This window comes from Jaculus jaculus, chromosome X (assembly GCF_020740685.1).
Source record: "Jaculus jaculus isolate mJacJac1 chromosome X, mJacJac1.mat.Y.cur, whole genome shotgun sequence".
In the NCBI taxonomy this organism is placed as follows: Eukaryota; Metazoa; Chordata; class Mammalia; order Rodentia; family Dipodidae; genus Jaculus; species Jaculus jaculus.
The window spans coordinates 131157584-131179238 of NC_059125.1; the positions used below are offsets into that span (position 1 = coordinate 131157584).

Below are 21655 nucleotides of genomic sequence, written 5' to 3' on the forward strand. Positions count from 1 at the left end.
ACTGCAAACAAACTCCAGACACATGTACCACCTTGAGCATCTGGCTTATGTGGGTACTGGGTAATCAAACCTGGGTCATTAGGCTTCACAGGCAAGTGACTTAACCACTAAGCCATCATTCCAGCTCATATTTTATAGCCTTTTATTGAATATATATATATATATATATATATATATATATATATATATATGTATGTATTTTGACCCTAATTCCCTCTCATCACCCTCTCCTGCCCCCTTCCCCCTACCTCTTCCACTGAACTCCTTCCTCCTGTCAAACAGGACCTCTACTATTTTTTATGTCACAAATCAACAGAAGTCTTTTATTGTTTCAATAAAAAACAAATTGTTCTTATGATCCAGGATCTTGTTTCTGTGTGTAGCTGGATAACTTAGATCTTACTTATCAGCCTGCTGCACTGTTCCTTTTTCAGAAACATAGATACCATCCAAAAACTTTCAGATATACTTGTTTTGAACTGTGGTGGCTTGTTGAATCAAAGCAGCGGAATTTGAAACAAGTTCAATGTCATTTCTTCAAGGATTAACTCATCTTTCTGGGCCTGAAACATAGACCAAGCAACACCTCTTCTCATTCGAGCCCTGCAAACGTATTTTTCACCCAAGAAATTTCGGATTTCGACATGAGACCCATTTTCCTGAATAACAACGTTGATGGGGAAGTGAGCGCACACGGACCTCATCTTGTAATGGAAGGCCTGCTGTAACACTCTTGATCATGTTCTGGACAAGACTCCAGATAGTACCAACAGTAGCCAGCTCCTTTCTATTTCCCTGCCATTTGTCAACTCATAGCCTCTTTTTTGTTCTTTCCCAGGAGACTGAGTTCTACATTGATATGGTTGAAGTCCCCCGGGAGGGTTCCTCTGGGGCATTTCAACAATAACTGCATCCCTTCAGAGTGATGCCGACATTTTCTAGGATATTGACAGTCTGGTTGGGGGCTGGAGAGATGGCTTAGGGCTTAGCAGTTAAGCACTTGCCTGTGAAGCCTAAGGACCCCGGTTTGAGGCTTGATTCCCCAGAACCCACCTTAGCCAGATGCACAAGGGGGCGCACACGTCTGGAGTTCGTTTGCAGGGGCTGAAGGCCCTGGCACACCCAATCTCGGTCTCTCTCTCTCTATCTGCCTCTTTCTCTCTCTCTCTCTCTGCTGCTCTCAAATAAATTAATTTAAAAAAATTTTTAATTGTTTAAAAAAAAGAGAAGTTGGGCTGGAGAGATTTCTCAGTGGTTAAAGCACTTGCCTGCAAAGCCTAATGACTCAGGTTCATTTCCCCAGTACCCATGTAAAGCCAGATGCACAGAGTGGTGCATGCATCTGGAGTTCGTTTGCAGAGGCTGGAGGCCATGGTGCACCCATTCTATCTGTCTGTCTGTCTTCTATCTCTTTCTGCTTGCAAATAAATATAATTTTTAAAGGAATTTTTAAAATTAAAAGTGATAGAGACATTTTAAGTGTATCTCTCCATGATTTTTCACAAAGCAAATATAGCCATCTAACCAGTGCCCACATCAAGAAATGGAATATTACTCACCCCCTCCCAGAACCTGTCTTTTACTCTATTCCAGGTACTATCTCTCCACTGAGGTAACCATTATTCTGATTTCCAACACCAAACACATATTTTGCCTGCCAAACACTTCCATATTATAGTTAAGATTGGATCAAATCTTGTTACTTATACAAGACTGCTAATACTAATAACAATAACCTATAAAGCACATTTTATTTAGCAAGCATTGTTCTAATTACTGTATTAGCCTCATAACCACTCGGTGAAGGAGATTCAATAATTATTCCCAATTTACCAATGAGGAACCTGGAATAAATGAAGGTAAGCCAAGCTTGGTGGAGCATGCCTTTAATCCCAGCACTTAGGAGGCAGAGGTAGAAGGATCACCATGAGTTTGAGGCCACATAGAGAACTCTAGGTCATCCTGGGCTAGAGCAAGACCCTACCTTAAAAAAAGGAAAATTAAGCAACTGTTCAAGGACATATAGCAGCAATGTGGTGTAGCTGGCATTTGAAGCCAGATAAGCTCCAGAATTAGTGTGGTTCAATGCACAAGCATCATCAAACTAAGTATTAACACAATTTGATATGTTGGTGTTTCAAGACCATTATAACTTATCACCTGATGTTGGAAAATGTGAATATCAGAACAAAAGGCAGCTGGAGATAGTGCTTCTGAGAAACTAGGGCTCAGATACTGTCTCTTTGTCAGGACTGCATGGTTATTAAAAGACTCTAGAGCCAGACCTGCTTGAGTTCAAAGCCCAATTCCACCACTGACTTGCCATGTGACTTTAGGCAGTTTACTTAACCTCTAGAAAATATCAGCAGAAACAGCATGAACATCATGAGATTGCTTAGTGGTTAAGGCACTTGCCTGCAACGCCTAAGGACCCATGTTCAACTCTCCAGATCCCACATAAGCCAGATGCACAAAGGTAAGACAAGCACAAGGTCACACATGTCCACTAGGTGGCGCAAGCGTCTGGAATTCAATTTCAGTGGCTGAAGCACTGGTACACCAGTCTTTCTCTCTCTTACTCTCATTTGCTTGCTCTTTCTAAAAAATAAAAAAAGAGATTGTTCTGAAGGTTGAAGGAAACACTCCTGGCACATGCTATGAGCTCTAGCCAGCCATTCCACAAATATATCCAATGCTCGTCATGGACCCAAGCACTGTGCTTGGTGCTGAAGATATAACAGAATAAATCCAAGATTCCTGCCTTCTCAGAGCATACAGCTAGGGGAAGGGAGCAGATGGTATAGGGAGAGTACAAGACCACATCATATGTGTGCTAATATGTGTGTTACAAAGTACATACTACATCAAAAACAGAGCAGGGTAAAGAAAAGTGGGAATGCTGCAGAGTTTGAAAGGTACAAAATTAAGTCATTAGATGCAAGGGTCAGTGTAAACACAGGAAACTTTTAGGTAAGTTGATAGGCTACACATTGCCTCTATGTGACCTGGTGAAGGAGAGAGTCAAAATAAGAAATTGACTCTGCGCCAAGGAAAGAAATAGAAGGGCTGGAGAGATAGCTTAGCAATTAAGGCACTTGCCTGCAAAGTCAAAGAACCCAGGTTCTATTCCCCAGCCCGGCCCCCAACGTAAGCCAGATGCATGCATCTAGAATTTGTTTGCAGTGGCTAGAGGCCCTGGCACACCCATTCTCTCTCTCTCTCTCTGTCTCTCACCCTCTACCTCTCTCTCTCACAAATAAATCAATAAAAATATATTTTTTTTCATTTTTCGAGGTACGGTCTCACTCTGGTCCAGGCTGACCTGGAATTAACATTTTTAAAAGTCTATAAAAGAACCAACACCTGATAAGTTCATGCTATAAAATTCATAGCTAATAAAAACATTTAAAAATCCACAAAATAATTGAAAGGATACCCAAAAAGTGCAAAAGAAAAGATGGACAATGAGATACTGATAAGAAGTAAGCCAAGAGGGCTGAGGCGATGGCTCAATAGTTAAGGCGCTTCCTTGCAAAGCTGTGGTCTGGGTTTGATTCCTCAGTACCCACATAAAGCTAGATGCACAAAGTGAGATGTGCAGTGGCAAGAGGCCCTGGTGCACCTTCTCTCTCTCTCAAATACATATAATAAAAATATTAACAACAGGGCTGGAGAGATGGCTTAGCGGTTAAGCACTCGCCTGTGAAGCCTAAGGACCCCGGTTCGAGGCTCGGTTCCCCAGGTCCCACGTTAGCCAGATGCACAAGGGGCGCACGCGTCTGGAGTTCGTTTGCAGAGGCTGGAAGCCCTGGCGCGCCCATTCTCTCTCTCTCCCTCTATCTGTCTTTCTCTCTATGTCTGTCGCTCTCAAATAAATAAATAAAAAATGAACCAAAAAAAATTAAAAAAAAATATTAACAACAGCCGGGTGTGGTGGAGCATGCCTGTAATCCCAGCACTCAGGAAGCAGAGGTAGAGATAGGAGGATCACTGTGAGTTTGAGGCCTGCCTGGGACTATAGCGTGAGTTCCAGGTCGGCCTGGGCTAGAGACTCTACTGCAGAAAACTAAAAGAAGGGGCTGGAGAAGATGGCTTAGAGGTTAAGGGGTGTTTGCCTGCAAAGCCAAAGGACCAAAGACCTCAGTTCAATTCCCCAGGACCCATGTCAGTCAGATGTAGAAGGGGCCACATGCATCTGCAGTTCGTTTGCAGTGGCTGGAGACCCTGGTGTGCGCATTCTCTCTCTCTCTCCCTGTGCCTCTTTCCCTCTCTTGCTTTCTCAAATAAATAAAATTATTTTTTAAAAACAGGGCTGCAGGGATAGCTTAGTGGTTAAGGCATTTGCCTACAAAGCAAAGGACCCAGGTTTAATTCCCCAGGACCCACGTTAGCCAGATGCACAAGGTATAGCACATGTGTCTGGAGTTCCCTTGGGAGGCTGTGGCCCACCCATTCTCTCTCTCTCTCTCTCTCTCTCTCTCTCTCTCTCTCTCTCTCTCTCTCTCTCCCTCTTTCTCTGTCAAATAAATAAATAAAAATTTAAAAAAGAAATGGAAAAATTAACAAAAAAATATATTAACAACCAAGCAAGACATAAGGCTAACCTAGCTCCAGTTACCCAGCTCCTGGCCGAGGAAGGTATGCAGGAGCTGCAGCCAAACAGTAAGACAGTTGAGGTGCAGTCAGGGTACATTCAGAAGAAGCCCACAGCCTGCACAAGCTCCAGTCCAATTGGAGGTTTTGTTGAGCTAGTAATTCTTCCAGTGGTGGGGAGAAACCCCATTTTGACTCAGAGGGCAGCATCCAGAACCATCTTGGGAGAGAACCTATTGTTAAAAAACGGAGCTAGGGCTGGAGAGATGGCTTAGGGGTTAAGCGCTTGCCTGTGAACCCTAAGGACCCTGGTTGGAGGCTCGGTTCCCCAGGTCCCACGTTAGCCAGATGCACAAGGGGGCGCACGCGTCTGGAGTTCGTTTGCAGAGGCTGGAAGCCCTGGCGCGCCCATTCTCTCTTTCTCCTCTATCTGTCTTTCTCTCTGTGTCTGTCGCTCTCAAATAAATAAAATAAAATAATTTTTTAAAAAAACGGAGCTACTTTAGAGTCCTGAGACCAGGGTTTGTCCATAGGTAAAGGAGCTTCAGTGGGGCACAGACCCTGAGTGAAATAAAGGCCAGAGAGGCAGAAAGTCTAAACACTGACGAACCATAAAGTTCAGGAGTCAGGCAAACTGACTCGGGCAGGGAAGTACAATAAGGATGCACTGCCCATTCCTTGGTGGCCAGGAACATCAACCGAGAGTTGCTTTAGAGTTTAGTAGCTCTAAGCCTGACGTCAGAATGTGGTTCAATCTCTGGAGCCAACTGTGTTGTCCACTGCTTAGAGCCCGAGAACTCTCTGAAGTTCCAGGGCTGTGCATGAATGATACCCACAGTGAGATCCCTCCCACAGAGGGTTTTTTTTTAATTTTTATTTTTATTTATTTATTTATTTTTTAAATTTTTTATTTATTTATTTGAGAGCGACAGACACAGAGAGAAAGACAGAGGGAGAGAGAGAGAATGGGCGCGCCAGGGCCTCCAGCCTCTGCAAACGAACTCCAGATGCGTGTGCCCCCTTGTGCATCTGGCTAACGTGGGACCTGGGGAACCGAGCCTCGAACCGGGGTCCTTAGGCTTCACAGGCAAGCGCTTAACCGCTAAACCATCTCTCCAGCCCTTTTTTTATTTTTATTAACAAGTTCCGTGAGTATAAAAAATATCCCATGGTAATACCCTCCCTTCGCCCCCACTTTCCCCTTTGAAACTCCATTCTCTACCATATCCCCTCCCCCTCTTAATCAGTCTCTTTTATTTTGATGTCATGATCTTTTCCTCCTATTATGAGGGTCATGTGTAGGCAGTGTCAGGTACTGTGAGGTCATGGATGTCCAGGCCATTTTGTGTCTGGGGGGAGCACGTTGTAAGGAGTCCTACCCTTCCATTGGCTCTTACATTCTTTCCACCACCTCTTCCGCATTAGACCCTGAGTCTTGGAAGGTGTGATAGAGAGATTGCAGTGCTGAGCACCCTGGTCACTTCTTTCCAGCACCATGATACCTTCTGAGTTGTCCCAAGGTCACTGCCATCTGAAAAGAGAAGATTCTCTACCAAAAGTGAGAGTAGCATTAATTTAAGGGCATGAACATTAATAGAAGTGCTTACAGGGCAGTTTGATAAGCATAGTATATTTGGTTTTTCTTTTTTGATTTTTTGAAATAGGGTCTCACTCTGATCCAGGCTGACCTGGAATTCACTCTGTAGTCTCAGGGTGGCTTCAAACTCTCAGAGATCCTCCTACCTCTGCCTCCCGAGTACTGGGATTAAAGGGATGTGCCACCACACCCAGCTTCCCCAGAGTTATTAAAACACAGAAAGTCTTGGGGCTGGAGAGATGGCTTAGTGGTTAAGCGCTTGCCTGTGAAGCCTAAGTAAGGACCCTGGTTCAAGGCTCAATTCTCCAGGACCCACGTAAGCCAGATGCACAAGGTGGCGTGTGTATCTGGAGTTTGTTTGCAGTGGCTGAAGGCCTTGATGTGCCCATTCTCATTCTCTCCCTCTCTCTCTCTCTCTGCCTCTTTCTCTCTCTGTGTCTGTCACTCTCAAATAAATAAATAAAAATTTAAAAATTTTAAGAAGCTCAGAAAGTCTTGAAGGTCCCCAAACAGGTCCTCTACCAGTACAGATCTCAGTGCTGTGGCTGCTTCCCACACTCCCATCTCACTTGGAAAATACCCGAATGACTAAAGAACACCGCCACACACCTAGAGTTCTAGCTACCCATCAGGTGTGACGGGACGGTCTCTGGACTGTGGGAGAACCTAACTAGCATGCAAAGTATAAAGCTAAGTGTAGCCAGCAGGGACTCTTGGTAGGCAATGAAGGGAAGCTATTAAAGGGAATACATGCCTGGCAGACACTGAGCACCTGTCCAATACAGGCTCAGTATCCACAGCGACCATAGGAAAGACAAAAGTCCACAAGTTCAACTGGGTGGCCCTCCATGCATATAACTGGAAGTCTGCAATTTTCAAACATTCATAAATAAACTACCAGAACACTTAGTCTGATGTTTTCTTTCCTCTTTATTATTTTGTCTCTTGGGCTTCCTCTTTTCCACTTTTTAATTCCACTTTTACCAGTGTATTTGTTCCATCATATTTAAAATATGCTTCTTAAAATTTTATTTGGTGCTAACTTTAGCCTCCATTGGAGAATCTGCTTCTCTTTTTCAGATAGACGCAGATCCTAAGGAGAGAACCACCCCATCATACCTCAGAAGTGCCCCGGCTGAAACCAAGAATAAGTGGGGAAACATGCAAGAATGCTGTTTTCTTGGGGAACCAGGTACCAACACAATAGTGAAGGAGACAGATACAGAGAACAATCAACCCCTACAAAACCAGATATCCAGAGACACAGAGGCTCCCAAGACCTCATCACTGAAGCAGACCTAAAATGAACCCAACATGGCTCAGGGAAATTTGCAGAAGAGTGGGCGGAAAGAATGTCAGAGCCACACGTTGGGTCATGACACCCAGAGACATTTCCTCCTACTCATAACTGAAGGCTAACCCCACAATGTACGACCCGTATGCCCCAACAAGGAGGGTCTCTGTGGAGGGGGAATGACAGGGAGGAGGCTAACAATGGTACCAACTTGACTGTATTCACTGAGTACAAAAATTGAAAAAAAAATGTATTTATTTATTTGCAAGCAGAGTGAGAAAGAAAGAGAGAGCGCATGGGTATACCAGGAAACCCCAGATGCATGCACCACTTTGTGCATCTGGCTTTATATGGGCACTGGGGAATCAAACCCAGGTCATTAGGCTTTACAGACAAGGGCCTTGACCACAGAACCACCTCTCTAGCCCTAAAATATATTTTCATTGTTTATTCCTTTTATATATTCATCAACTTTTCTTTGTGCCTTTTCCATTACTGGCCCTCATGTTTTTGAAGCAAACAGTTTATCCCCCAAGCCATCTCCTCAGCCCCACCCTATATAATTTTTAACTTCATACCACATTGTACTTATTTTTGTTTGTTTTATAGTCACTGGTGATTTCTTAACAGGCTTTAATCAATTTTAAATGATTTCCATATCTGCCACGGTTTGATGGTGATGCTGAGAGGGGAATTTGTTTTCTTCTTTGAGGTACTGAAGGTTGAGCTTTTAACAATGGGGTGCTCATATAAGATCCCCAAATTAAACTGGAAGAGATAGCAGAGATATCCAAATCACCAGATCATAAAATGACAAGATAGAAGCAAGAAACATGAAAAGGCAAGGCAATAAGACTCCTTCCAAAGGGCTGGAGAAATGGCTTAGTGGTTAAGATGTTTGCCTGTGAAACCAAAGGACCAAGTTTCAATTCCCCAGAACCCATGTAAGCCAGATGCACAAGGTGGCACATGTATCTAGAGTTCGTTTGCAGTGGCTAGAGGCCCTGGCACCCCATATTCTCTCTCTCTCTCTCCCTCTCTCTCTCTCTCTCTCTCTCTCTCTCTCTCTCCTTGCAAATAAATAAATAAAATGTAAAAAAGATTCCTCCCAAATATCATAAGTCCTCAGTGACCAAACTCGAAGATATTGAGGTAGGTAAACTACTGGTTGAAGATTTCAAAAGTTTTTATATATATAGACTACTTCTATACTTACAGACAACAAAACATGGTATTTCCCTCCCCCACTTTCTCTTTCATAGCTCTGCTCTCCATCATATCCCCTCCCTCTGTCCATTAGTCTGTCTTTTAATTTGATGTTGTCATTTTTTTCTCTTATTATGAAGGTCTTGTGTGGGTATTGCTAGGCACTGTGAGGTCTTGGATATGGAAGCCAGATTATGTCTGGACAGTTGTATGTAGGAAGTTGTATGTAGGGAGTTTGGTTCTTACATTCTTTCCACCACTTCTTCCACAATGGACCCTGAGCCTTCAATGGTCATGGACCTGAAAGAGGATACAAAGAAGCAATGATTGTAATGGGGAGGTATTATGATGGAGAATGGAATTTCAAATGGGAAAGTGTGGGGGTGGGGAGGGAGGGAATTACCATGGGATATATTTTATAATCATGGAAAATGTTAATAAAAATTAAAAAAAAAAATCAGGGCATGGTGGTACATACCTTTTTTTTTTTTTTTGAGAGAGACAGACACAGAGAAAGAGGCAGAGAGAGATAGAGAGAGAATGGGGGTGCCAGGGCCATCAGCCCCTGCAAAGGAACTCCAGATGCATGCGCCCCCTTGTGCATCTGGCTAACATGGGTCCTGGGGAATCAAGCCTCAAACCGGGGTCCTTAGGCTTCACAGGCAAGCGCTTAACCACTAAGTCACCTCTCCAGCCCCTGGTACATACTTTTAATCCCAGTACTGTACTCAAGAAACAGAGCTGGGAGGAGACAGAGCTGTGAGTTTGAGGCCAGCCTGAGACTACATAGTGAATTCCAGGTCAGCCTAGGCTAGAGTGAGACCCTACCTTGAAAAACCAAACACAAAACAACAACAACAACAAAACAGAAATGGCTCAGTAGTTAATGACACTTGCTTGCAAAGCCTGATGGTTTGACTTTAATTCTCTAGTACCCATGTAAAGCCAGATGCACAAAGCAGTACACATGTCTGGAGTTTGCAGTGGCAAGAGACCCTGGTGTGCCCATTTTCTCTCTCTCTTTCACTCTCTGTCTCTGTTTCTCCATGCAAATAAATAAAAATAATTTAAAAAAATAAGTGTTCAAAATTTAAAATCACATCAAAATAAATCAAACAAAATCAAATTTAAAAAACATTGGAATGCATCACCAGTAGACTACACAAAACAGGAGAAAAAAGCCAGGGATGTGGGACAAGTTCAATGAAACACTACACTCAAAACCCAACAAGGCAGGGCTGGAAAGATTGCTTAGTGGTTAGGGCATTTGCCTGCAAAGCCAAAGGACCTCGGTTCAATTCCCCAGGACCCACGTAAGCCAGATAAACAAGGTTGTGCATGTGTCTGGAGTTCATTTGCAGTGGCTGGGGGCCCTGGCACACCCATTTTCTCCCTCTCTCTCTCTCTCTCTCTCTCTGTCTGCCTCTTTCTTTCTCGCTCTTTCAAATTAATTAATTGCTTACATTAAAAAGAAAACCAACAAGCCAAAAAAAAGAGAGAGCATGAAAAAAAGTGAGCATGACCAAAACATCCAAGAATTCTTGGAGATGATCAAGAGATTATGCCCGAGACACTATGAGATGAAAGGAACTGAGGTAAACACTGATGACAAAGAAAATCTATTCAGCGAAAGTATGGAGAAGATTTCCCAAAGATACAGAAAAATAGGCATCCAAAGAAAAGAGACCTTTAGGAGCTTAAGTAGACATGAAACTCTCATGACAAATCATAGTCATGACATCAAAAACACAAAAGTAAGAAACAATATTAAAAGCTGTAAGGGGGCTAGAGAGATGGCTCAGTGGTTAAGACCTTGCCTGCAAAAGCCCAAGGACTTAGGTTTAATTTCCCAGCATCCTTGCAAAGCCAGATGCACAGGGTGGTGCATGCATCTGGAGTGATTTTTTTTCTTTTTATTTTCTTTTCTTTTTCTTTTTTTCTCTCTTTGTTTTTCTTTTTCTTTTTCTTTCTTTCCTTTATTTTTGCAGTGGCTAGAGGCCCTGTCATGCCTAGTCCTCCTTCTTCCCTCTGTCTCCCTTCCTCTCCTTGCAAATAAATAAATGAATAAAAATATTTTAAGGAAAGCTGTAAAGGGGTTGTAGAGATGGCTTAGTGGTTAAGGCGCTTGCATGCAAGGCCAAAGGACTCAGGTTGGATTCCCCAGTATCCACATAAAGCCAGATGCACAAGGTGGCACATGTATGTGGAGATGGTTTGCAGTGACTAGAGGCCCTGGCATGCCTATTCTCTCTCTGTCTCACTCTCTCTCTCTCTCTCTCTCTCCTCTTTCTCTCTCTCTCAAATTAATAAATAGGATTTTTTAAAGCTGTAAAGGAAAACACCAACCCATGTACAAAAGCAAACACATCAGTATAGCACTTACTTGCAAAGCCTGATGGCTTGACTTTAATTCTCTAGTACCCATGTAAAGCCAGATGCTGTCACCAGTCAACCAAAGAAGCAGCCAACAAAAATACAGGGATTGAAGCCAGGCATGGTGGTGCACGCCTTTAATCGCAGCAATAGGGAGGCAGAGGTAGGAGGATCACCGTGAATTTGAAACAACCCTGAGACTACATAGTGAATTCCAGGTCAGCCTGGACTAGAGTGAGACCCTACCTTGAAAAAAAAAACAAAAACAAAAACAGGGATTGATAAATGTCTTTCCATAATGTAAATTGCCTCACATAGAAAAGTACATCTAACTACCTTCAAGAAACACAGATCAATGATGAAGATACAGACTGCGGGCCAGAGGAGGGAAGGCAATCCATCAAGTGAATGGAAGCCAGAAGGATGCTGCTGAAGCCATTCTGATTTGTGATCAAGTAGGCTTCAACCCAAAACTCACCAGAGGAGTCAAAAGGGGCCACTACATATTAAAACTGGAACACTTCATAAAGAAGATATAGCTATTGGAAACACATATGCATCTATTATTGAGGCTCCCAATTAAAAAAACAATCCACAACAGGGCTGGAGGGATGGCTTAGTGGTTAAGGAGTTGACCTGCTAAGCCAAAGGACCCTGGTTGGATTCCCCAGGACCCACATTAGCCAGATGCACAAGGGGACGCACACATCTGGAGTTTATCTGCAATGGCTGGAATCTCTGGAGCGCCCATTCTCTCTCTCCCTGCCTCTTCCTCTGTCTGTCTCTCAAATAAATACATAAATAAAATATTTGAAAAATATATTTTTAAAAATTCACAACAAGCCGGGCGTGGTGGTGCATGCCTTTAATCCCAGCACTTGGGAGGCAGAGGTAGGAGGATCGCTGTGAGTTCGAGGCCACCGGAGACTCCATAGTGAATTCCAGGTCAGCCTAGGCTAGAGTGAAACCCTACCTGGGAAAAAAAAAAACAAACACAACAATAGACCTACAAGTTAAGATAGATCTGGATACAATGTTAATGTGTAACTTCTTTCTTTGCTTATTTAGACAGGGGCTCATGTAGCTCAGTTTCACTTTTTAACTTTTTTTGTTATTTTTATTTATTTATTTGAGAGTGACAGAGAGAGAAAGAGGCAGATAGAGGGAGAGAGAGAATGGGCACGCCAGGGCCTCCAGCCACTGCAAATGAACTCCAGAGGAGTGAGCTCCCTTGTGCATCTGGCTAAAGTGGATGCTGGGGAATTGAGACTCGAACCAGGCTCCTTAGGCTTCACAGGCAAGTGCTTAACCACTAAGCAATCTCTCCAGCCCTCAGTCTCACCTTTAACTTGCCTACCTTGAACTCCTGATTTTTCCACCTCAGCCTGTTAAGTGTTGGGATTACAGGCATGGACACCCACAACTGTCTAATAGTGCATTATTTCAGTATCCCACTCTCATCTGTAGATAGGTTATCTAAACTAAAAGTCACTTGATCAAATCAATAAAGAAAACAAAAAAGGGCTGGAGAGATGGCTTAGTGGTTAAGCACTTGCCTGTGAAGCCTAAGGACCCCAGTTCGAGGCTTGGTTCCCCAGGTCCCATGTTAGCCAGATGCACAAGGGGGTGCACGCATCTGGAGTTCGTTTGCAGAGGCTGGAAGCCTTGGCGCGCCCATTCTCTCTCTCTCCCTCTATCTGTCTTTCTCTCTCAAATAAATAAATAAAAAATTTTAAAAAATAAAAATAAAAAAAACCTAAGCTGGGTGTGGTGGCGCACGCCTTTAATCTCAGCACTCGGTAGGCAGATGTAGGAGGATCACCCTCAGTTTGAGGCCACTCTAAGACTCCATAGTGAATTCCAGGTCAGCCTGGGCTAGAGTGAAACCCTACCTTGAAAAAACAAAAACAAAACAAAACAAAACAAAAAAAACTTAGAGTTAAACTATGCCATAGATCAAATAGAATTCATGACTATATCCAGACTATTTCATCCAACAGATACACACTACACATTCTTTTCAGCAACCCATAGACTCTTATTTAACATAGACCACATTGTATGCTATAAAACAAATTTTAGCAAATGAAAAAGAATCTAAATCATCTTTTGTATCTTATCAGACCAAAGTGGAATAAAATGAGAAATTGATAGCAAGTGAAATAACAGAAACTATACAAAACCGTGAAGAATGTACAATATACACTTGAATGGTCAGTGGGATATTGCAAACATCAGAGAGGAAATTAAAAAATTCCTAGAACCAAATTAATATGAAAGCACAATGTACCAAAACTGTTCGGAAACAGCTAAGACAGCTCTGAAAGAAAAGCTTATAGCTATGAGTGCTTATATTAAAATTCACAGGGATCTCACAAAGATAACAGTGCATACCTCACGGCCTTAGGGAAATAAGAGCAATTCAAATCCAAAAGCAGTTGATTGCAAGAGCTAACATAGACCAGGGCAGGAATTCATCACATGGAGACCAATACTATGCAAAGTCAATCACAAAGAGGGTTTTAAGAAACTTTTTATTGACAATTTCTAGAAATATAGACAATAAACCATGATCATAATCCCCTCCTATCAGTTTTTTCTCCCCCCTCCCAAACCCATCCTCCACTGAATCCCTTCTTTATCCAGCTAGTCTGTCTTCTGGTTTTATGTTATCATTTTTCCCTCCTTTTGTGCAGGTCTTATGTAAGTTAGCCTCAGCCACTGTGAGGTCACGAATATCAAGGTCACTTTGCGTCTGGAGGAGCACGTTGTAAGGAGTGGTACCCTTCCTTTGGCTCTTACATTCTTTCTGCCACATCTTCTGCAATGGTCCCTGAACCATGGAGGGTGTGATAGAGCTGTCTCACTTAGTGCTGAACACTCCACAGTCACTTCTTCTCAGCACTTTGACCACTTATGAGTCACCCTCATGGTTGCCACCATCTGAAAAGAGAAGCTTCTCTAACAAAACTTGAGGGTATCATCACTAAATGGGCATAACCCTAAGTGTTTAGAGGATAGTTTGGTGGTATAATATATGCATTTAGCCAGACAACAGTAATAGTTTCCTCCCTAGGGCTTATGATCTCCTCAGCCATAGGCTTTTGACTAGGTTTTCAGTACCAGTTATTAATTCCCTTCCTTGGAGTTGGCTTCAAAATCAATCAGAGAGCAATTTTCCCCTCAAAACAGACATACCACCATTGCACCAGTTGGTATACTTTGTCTGGCTGGCCAGCTAATACAGTTGCAGGGTCCACTGCTGGTTAAGATCATTGATAACTTTTCTCCTCCCAAAGGCTGTGTGCTAAATAACTCTTTCCAGCATCCTGAAAGCTGGTTAACAGGAAGGAACCTTCCAGTTCAGCTCCAACTTGATTTCCCAGTGAACTGCAGCCCAAGCTTGGAAGTCTTCTACAATGCCATCTTGCCATCTAGCTCTGGTGGGCAACCAAGTGCCTTGTCAATAGCTTGTAAAGTTTTGGTGGTATCAAAGGCCTCTCTGGTCAACAACTTGCTGTAAGGTATCCCACCATTGGCACTGAAATTTTTCTAATAATAAGCTAAGGCTTCTGGGCAGATTATCCACGTCCACAAGAAACTACTGCCCAAATTCTCTCCTTTTTGTTTTATTTATTTATTTATTTACAAGGGAAGAGAGATAACAAGAATGGGTGTGCCAGGGCCTCTAGCCACTGCAAACGGAATCCAGATGCATGTACCACTTTGTGCATCTGGCTTTTTGTGGGTACGGGGCAATCATAACTGGGTCATTAGACATTGCAGGCAAGTGCCTTAACTGCTGAGCCATCTCTCCAGCCCTCTTTTTAAAAAAATTTTTGTTAATTTTTATTTATTTATTTGAGAGTGACAGAGAGAGAGAGAGAGAGAAAGAGGCAGATAGACAGAGAGAGAGAATGGGCACGCCAGGGCTTCCAGCCACTGCAGACGAACTCCAGACGCGTGCACCCCCTTGTGCATCTGGCTAACGTGGGACCTGGGGAACCAAGCCTCGAACCGGGGTCCTTGGGCTTCACAGGCAAGCACTTAACTGCTAAGCCATCTCTCCAGCCCTCCAACCCTCTTTTATAACATCTATATTATTAGCAAGTGAAGAAGAACGCTTCCATATGACTTATTCATAACACATTAAATTTTGATTAACCCACCTCCCAATGCCTCTTCTCCTCCGTCCCCTACCCTGACCCAGCTTAGGCCATTCCACCCCCAGTATTCTGTTTCTCTATTTATATAATCATCTAATCAATAAATGGCCTAACAAGACAATAATGGGAGGAATTATGATCAAAATACCATATATTGTCAATAAAAAGTTTAAAGGGGGGGCTGTAGAGATGGCTCAGCAGTTAAGGCACTTGCCTGCAAAGCCTAATGACACAGGTTCGATTCCTCAGTAGCCACCTAAAGCCAGATGCACAAAATAGCACATGCATCTGAAGTTTATTTGCAGTGGCTAGAGGCCCTGGTGTGCCCATTTCCCACCCCCATGTGTCTCTTTTCTTGCAAATAAATACATAAAAGTATTTTTTAAAAGTTTACAAAATAAATAGACTAATGAACTGAACAAAGAGTTCTCAAAGAGAGAAATATGAATAAATATTTTAAAAAGTGTTCAACATTCTTAGTCATCATGGAATTGCATATTAAAAACTACTTTGAGATTACATATCATTCCAGTCAAAATGGCTTTCATAAAATAAACAAATGACAGCAGATGCTGGAGAGAACGTGGGGGAAAGAGAACTCTTATTCACTGTTGATGGGAATGTAAACTGCTGCAGCCATCATGAAACCCAGTGTGTAGGGTTCTCAAAATGTGAAAATTAGAAGCATCACAATGAAGGAGAAATACAGCTTTGTTTTTGCTGTTTTTCAAGGCGGGTTCTCACTCTAGCCCAGGCTGATCAGTTCCTGGTCACTCTGTAGTCCCAGGCCTAGAACTCACGGAGAACCTCTTTCTTACCTCTGCCTCCTGAGTGCTGGGATTAAAAGGCGTGCACCACCATGCCCTGTGAAGGATAGCTTTTTATAGACAGTCAGACATGGGCAGAGGCCCAAAGAGAACAAGGAGAAGCCACCCGGCCTGTCCTAGATGTGGACTAGGAACCACATCCAATCCAGTCCCATCCAAGGTGGCTACAAACAACACTCCCTGGCAGCATCTTCTTGTTTCTTCCTCCGTTCAGTACACCTATGTGAGCTGGACATTGCCTAGTCAGCCCCTTGATCTACCAGCCAATCGGGTCTCTCCCTTACACACCTGAGTCTGATGACAAGGCTCTTCCTAATCGGATGTCTGACTTGTATAAAGGAGCTTAACCACGTGTGTAAGCCCTTCCCTCTTCCTGTGTTGAATACCAGTGTGTAAGTCTCTCCCTCTTCCCGGGGAGGCAAAAGGGAAGGAGAACTCTTTCTTCTGCCTAGTATTTTGCTGGCTTCCTTCAGGTCTCTTATTTGGGGGGGGTGCTTTCTCATCTTGTAACACGGATAATGTCTGAGCTCTGAGTCCTTCACTATCTAATCCCCTCTGATCTTTTGTGTGAAGCGAATCTTTTGGTTCTCGTGCTTTCCTTCAGAACCCTTTTACCCCCAGAGAGTCCTCTGATGGACATTCTCTCTCCCTCCGTCTCCCTTTCCAGCCAGGCAAGGAGGAGAATTCCCCTCTGGCTTGAGTCTGTCAGCTAGCCTCCTCCTTGGATCTTAACTCCCCCTACAATAAATCTCATAATTCATAATTTACCTTTCTTGGAGTCTATTTTATCCATTATTTGCTAAATTGGATAAGGGTTTAAATGATGAGGTTCATAGGCCTTCCTTGAAGCCCCAAATCTTGCATCAATATGATCTTACTATTCTACACTTGTGTACATATCCAAAGAACTCTCCACCTTACAAAAGAGCGACTTGTACATCCTCGTTCTCTGGTGCTGTATTCACGACGGCTAGAATGTGGACTCAGCCTAGTTGCCCATCAACTGTTGAATGCTCCATGTATAATGGAGGTGTGGTGCATGTAAACAATGGAGCTGTGTTCAGTTGAATACAATTCAACTTTGAGAAAAAACTTCAAAATAATGAAATTTAAAGGAAAATGGATGCAACTGACATTGTGATGTGAAATAAGCCAGACTCAGAAAGGCAAACACCATGGCCTCTGTCTCTCTCCTCTCTCTTTCTCTCTCTTTTCACACACTCACACACACACACACACACACACACACACATATATAAGTAATGGAAAATAGAAAAGCAACTTTGAGAGCTTAGGGGAGAGGGGAGGGAGCCAAAGCAGAGGTTATTGGACTATGTGGCATTAAAATAGAATGGGGAAGAAAGGGAACAGCAAAAGGCAGCAGGAAGAATGGAGGAGAAAAATGGGGAAGGAGAGCAAGTAAGAACAAAGTATAATGACACAAATGTATGAAAGATGTCAAATGTATGATAAAAATAAATTGTAAAAAGCTTTTTATTTCTTTGACAAAAGTGTTACATTTAAAGTAAATTCAATGGCATGACATTTCCTAGTGGAATCTGGACAAATGAAACAAAATTATCAATACATGTTTAATTTTTCACCCAGTAATCCAACTCCTAAGGAGTTATCCTATAAAAATAATAGGATTAATATGCAAAGAGTATATGTTTAGTATTTTATGCAGTTCTATTTACTATTATAGAAAAAAATTGAACCCCCCAACTACCTATTGATAAACTACTTCCATAAATTATGGTACGTCTTTCAAAAAGTAATTGAATAATAAAAACAGAGGAAACTATAGAGTATCATGAAGCTATTACTTCCCATAACAGACAATAAATTAAAGGTTCTATCATCAAGATGCATTCAACATGTAATTCCCATCAGTCTTGCTGGCTAATAAAAATATAAAGATGCATCCAATATTAAACCACTTAAGGAATGCCCTATGCAGAATAAAATTATTCAACTCTTAAAATCATACAAGGGACAGGCATGGTGGTACACTCCTTTAATCCCATCACTTGGGAGGCTGAGATAGGATTGCTATTAGTTCGAGGCCACCCTGAGAATACATAGTGAATTCCAGGTCAGCCTGGGATAGAGTGAGACTCTACTTCAAAAAGCCAAAAACAAAAATTCAAGGGTAAGTGTAGGCCTCACCACAAAGCTATGACTTAAATAAAAACTTGAGGAAGGAAGGGAAGGAAATAAGATGTATAGATATCTTGGGGAAGAGCATTCTAGACAACAGGCTTTTTTTTTAATTTTTTTGTTCATTTCTATTTCTTTATTTGAGAGTGACAGACAAAGAATGGGCGCGCCAGGGCTTTCAGCCACTGCAAACAAACTCTAGATGTGTGCACCCCCTTGTGCATCTGACTAACATGGGTCCTGGGGAATCGAGCCTCGAACCGGGGTCCTTAGGCTTCATAGGCAAGCGCTTAACTGCTAAGCCATCTCTCCAGCCCTAGACAAAAGGTTTTAGTGGTGGGAAGGTATCTGAGTATTTTCACATGACAGCCAGTCTTGCTGGAGGTGGAGCCAGCAGAGGGAAGTGGGTAGAATAGGAGATTAGAGGTCTTTTGGCAATGGGGGTAGTGGGAGTTTGATGCAAGTACACAGTGGATAGGTGTTGTGGATTGAATTGTGCTCTCCCCAAAGCTCTGTTCCATGTCCTTTTAAACCCTGGTGCCCATGAATGTGATCTTATTTAGGAAGTCAATCTTTGCAAATGTAATCAAATGAAGATGAGGTCTTATGAGTATGGGCGCTCATCCAACACCTGCTCTCCTTATAAGAGGAGAGGAAGTACGCAAACAAGCACGTATGGTGGACACCGTGTGAAGAAAGATCCAGAAGTTGAAGAAGGCCAAGGATTGCTGGTAACTGCTAGAAAGCTAGGAGAGACAGACTCTCCCCGCAATCCTATGGAAGGAACTGGACCCAAGCCACCTTGGTTTGGGGACTTCTGCACATTCAGAACTGTGAAAGAATAAGTGTCTGTTGTTTGAAGCCTTTGTGTCTCTGATTCTTTGTCACAGCAACCCTGGGAAATGGATACAGCGGGCAAGAATCAAAGCAGTTAAACTTCCATTGCCATAGTCAAGGTAAGAAATGATGAGGGGGCTGGAGAGATGGCTTAGCGGTTAAGCACTTGCCTGTGAAGCCTAAGGACCCTGGTTCAAGGCTCGATTCCCCAGGACCCACGTTAGCCAGATGCACAAGGGGGCGTTCGTTTGCAGTGGCTGGAGGCCCTGGCGTGCCCATTCTCTATCTATCTATCTGCCTCTTTCTCTCTGTGTCTGTCTGTCGTTCTCAAATAAATAAATAAAAATAAAAAAATTAATATTTTTTAAAAATATTAACAAAAAGAAATGATGAGGGAGGGTCAGGATCCTGTGAATAATGATGGAGAAGAGAGGGTAAGAAGCAATTAGATTCATCATGAAGGTGCAGCTAATAGAATGTTCTTAGACACAAGATGCGCAGTATGGTGAATGTTACCTATTATTTTTTGTTCATTTATTTATTAGAGAGCAATGGAAAGAGAGAGAAAGAGGCAGATAGAGAGAGAATAGGTGTGCCAGGGCCTCCAGCCACTGCAAACGAACTCCAGATGTGTGCACCCCTTTGTTCATCTGGCTAACGTGGGTCCTGGGGAGTCGAGCCTCAAACCGGGGTCCTTAGGCTTCACAGGCAAGTGCTTAACCACTACGCCATCTCTCCAGCCCTATTATTATTATTATCTATGTCAGTATTTCAATGTTTATCTGTATGCAATATGTTGGTAAATGTAAACTTTGTCATTATTCAAAGTATCCCAGGTTTGAGGCTACCTTAACTAGGATCATTTGCATGGACAATCAAAGAAGCCCTTTGTGCTCTATGGTCAACAAGTAAATCATATTGTTTCTCTGAATCTTAAAATCCTACATGGTAAAATGAGAAGGTTGGGTTTCATTGTGTGGTTGTGTGATTCTATTATTATCAAGTGTCTTGTCTCCACATCGATAAGGTTTCAGAGAGCAGTGGACTGTTTTCTGACTTTTATATTTTTCTAACACAGTGGTATCTTTGATAAACAAAATACTCCGCCCACATTGTTGTTGATTCTTTTTCTTTTGTTACTCCAAGAAAATGAAGGAGTGACATACCCCATTTAAAGTGGAACTATAGCAGACCAAGTTAATCAGTTTGTTTTCGGGAGTATGGAGATAGGGTGGGATGGCTTACTGAGAACCTGGAACTCTCTCTGAAATACAGATTTTGAATTATTTCATCAAGATTTCAAACTCCACTTTCCAAAATATAACCTTGAGTATCACTGTCGATGTAGTTTTATTTATATTTTAGGACAACAATGAATTTAAAGAGCAAGATAATAATAATAACAGCAAACATTTACATAGGCAATGTGTCAGGCATTCTGAGGATTTAGAAACATTTACTCGGTCTTCAGAACAATTTTATGAGATACAATAAGGATTCCTTCATTAGATTAATAATAGATCCGATATCAAGCAAAAAAACATAGAGCCCTTTTGAGATAAGTAAAACATGAGAAACACAGGGACGTTTTGTCAGAATCTTACAAACTCATTCTGAAGAGGATCTTAATAAAATATGCCTTGACTTTAGGCCTCTTCCTCCCTCTAAGCCTCATTGACTTTGTTTCTGGAAAGAGGAAAGGGCAGCCTGGGAACTAGGCCTCAGGGCACCTGAATACAGCCTTGCCAGCTTCCGGGCACCTGTTAGATCAGGTTCCCAAGAAGTCTTAAGTTTTGAAATGTATGCAGGTATTGTTTCTAAGCCGCTCCCTTGTTAGTTCTTGTTGAATTAGATTGTCACTTTTAAAATGTGCCTAAACCTCCTTTCACTTCAGATCTCAGGGTCAGTATTTCCTTTCATCCTCACGTTTCCAAGAAAATGCCAGCTTTCCTAAGACACTCAGAACCATTTCCCATACCTCAGACTCAACTGTGTTTCAGACCTCCCAGCCTTGGCCTGGTGCAATGTGATGAGTGAAGAAATGACTGTGCAACCAAGCCAGTGAAACTCTGAGGAGATCATTTATTTATCCAACAAAATTCCACTGCTGAAATCTGTAACATAATGAAGCACGTGGGCCGGTCACCCAACCAAAGCCTGGAAGAGGCAAGCAAGCTTTGAAGTCCAAGGAGAGTATTTGAGGGAAGGATTCGAAGGAGGCCATTTTCCACGGGGAGTCGTGTAAAACTAGTTGATCCTGAAAGTTTGAAATTCAAACTAGGTTCAAGAAGAGCTTAGAGAAATTCTTGGACTGATAAGTGAAAAACACCTTGGACTAACATACACGTCTAATCTCCCAGCCAAAGGACAATACAATAGTCTCTTAACCCAAGGTCCTTAGACCATGGCCCAGTGTGGAAATTCTGGCTCAGCAATTCTGCTGCCCTGCAAGGGTGTACTTGGGGTTGGGATGCCACCCCCACAAATCCAGACGACCTTCCAAAGCAAAGCCTCCATCATGTCATGTTACTAAACCTCAAACCTAGGGATTAACCTTCTGCACCTCCCTTCCCCCCCTCTGTGATCAATGTCCAGGTGACTT

At 42.6% G+C, this 21655-nt stretch overlaps 1 pseudogene; it reads right to left on the reverse strand.

Moving 5' to 3' along the window:
* Nucleotides 1-399: 399 nt before the first annotated feature.
* Nucleotides 400-16996, reverse strand: LOC101603867 (annotated as a pseudogene).
* Between the last annotated feature and the right edge of the window lie 4659 nt (nucleotides 16997-21655).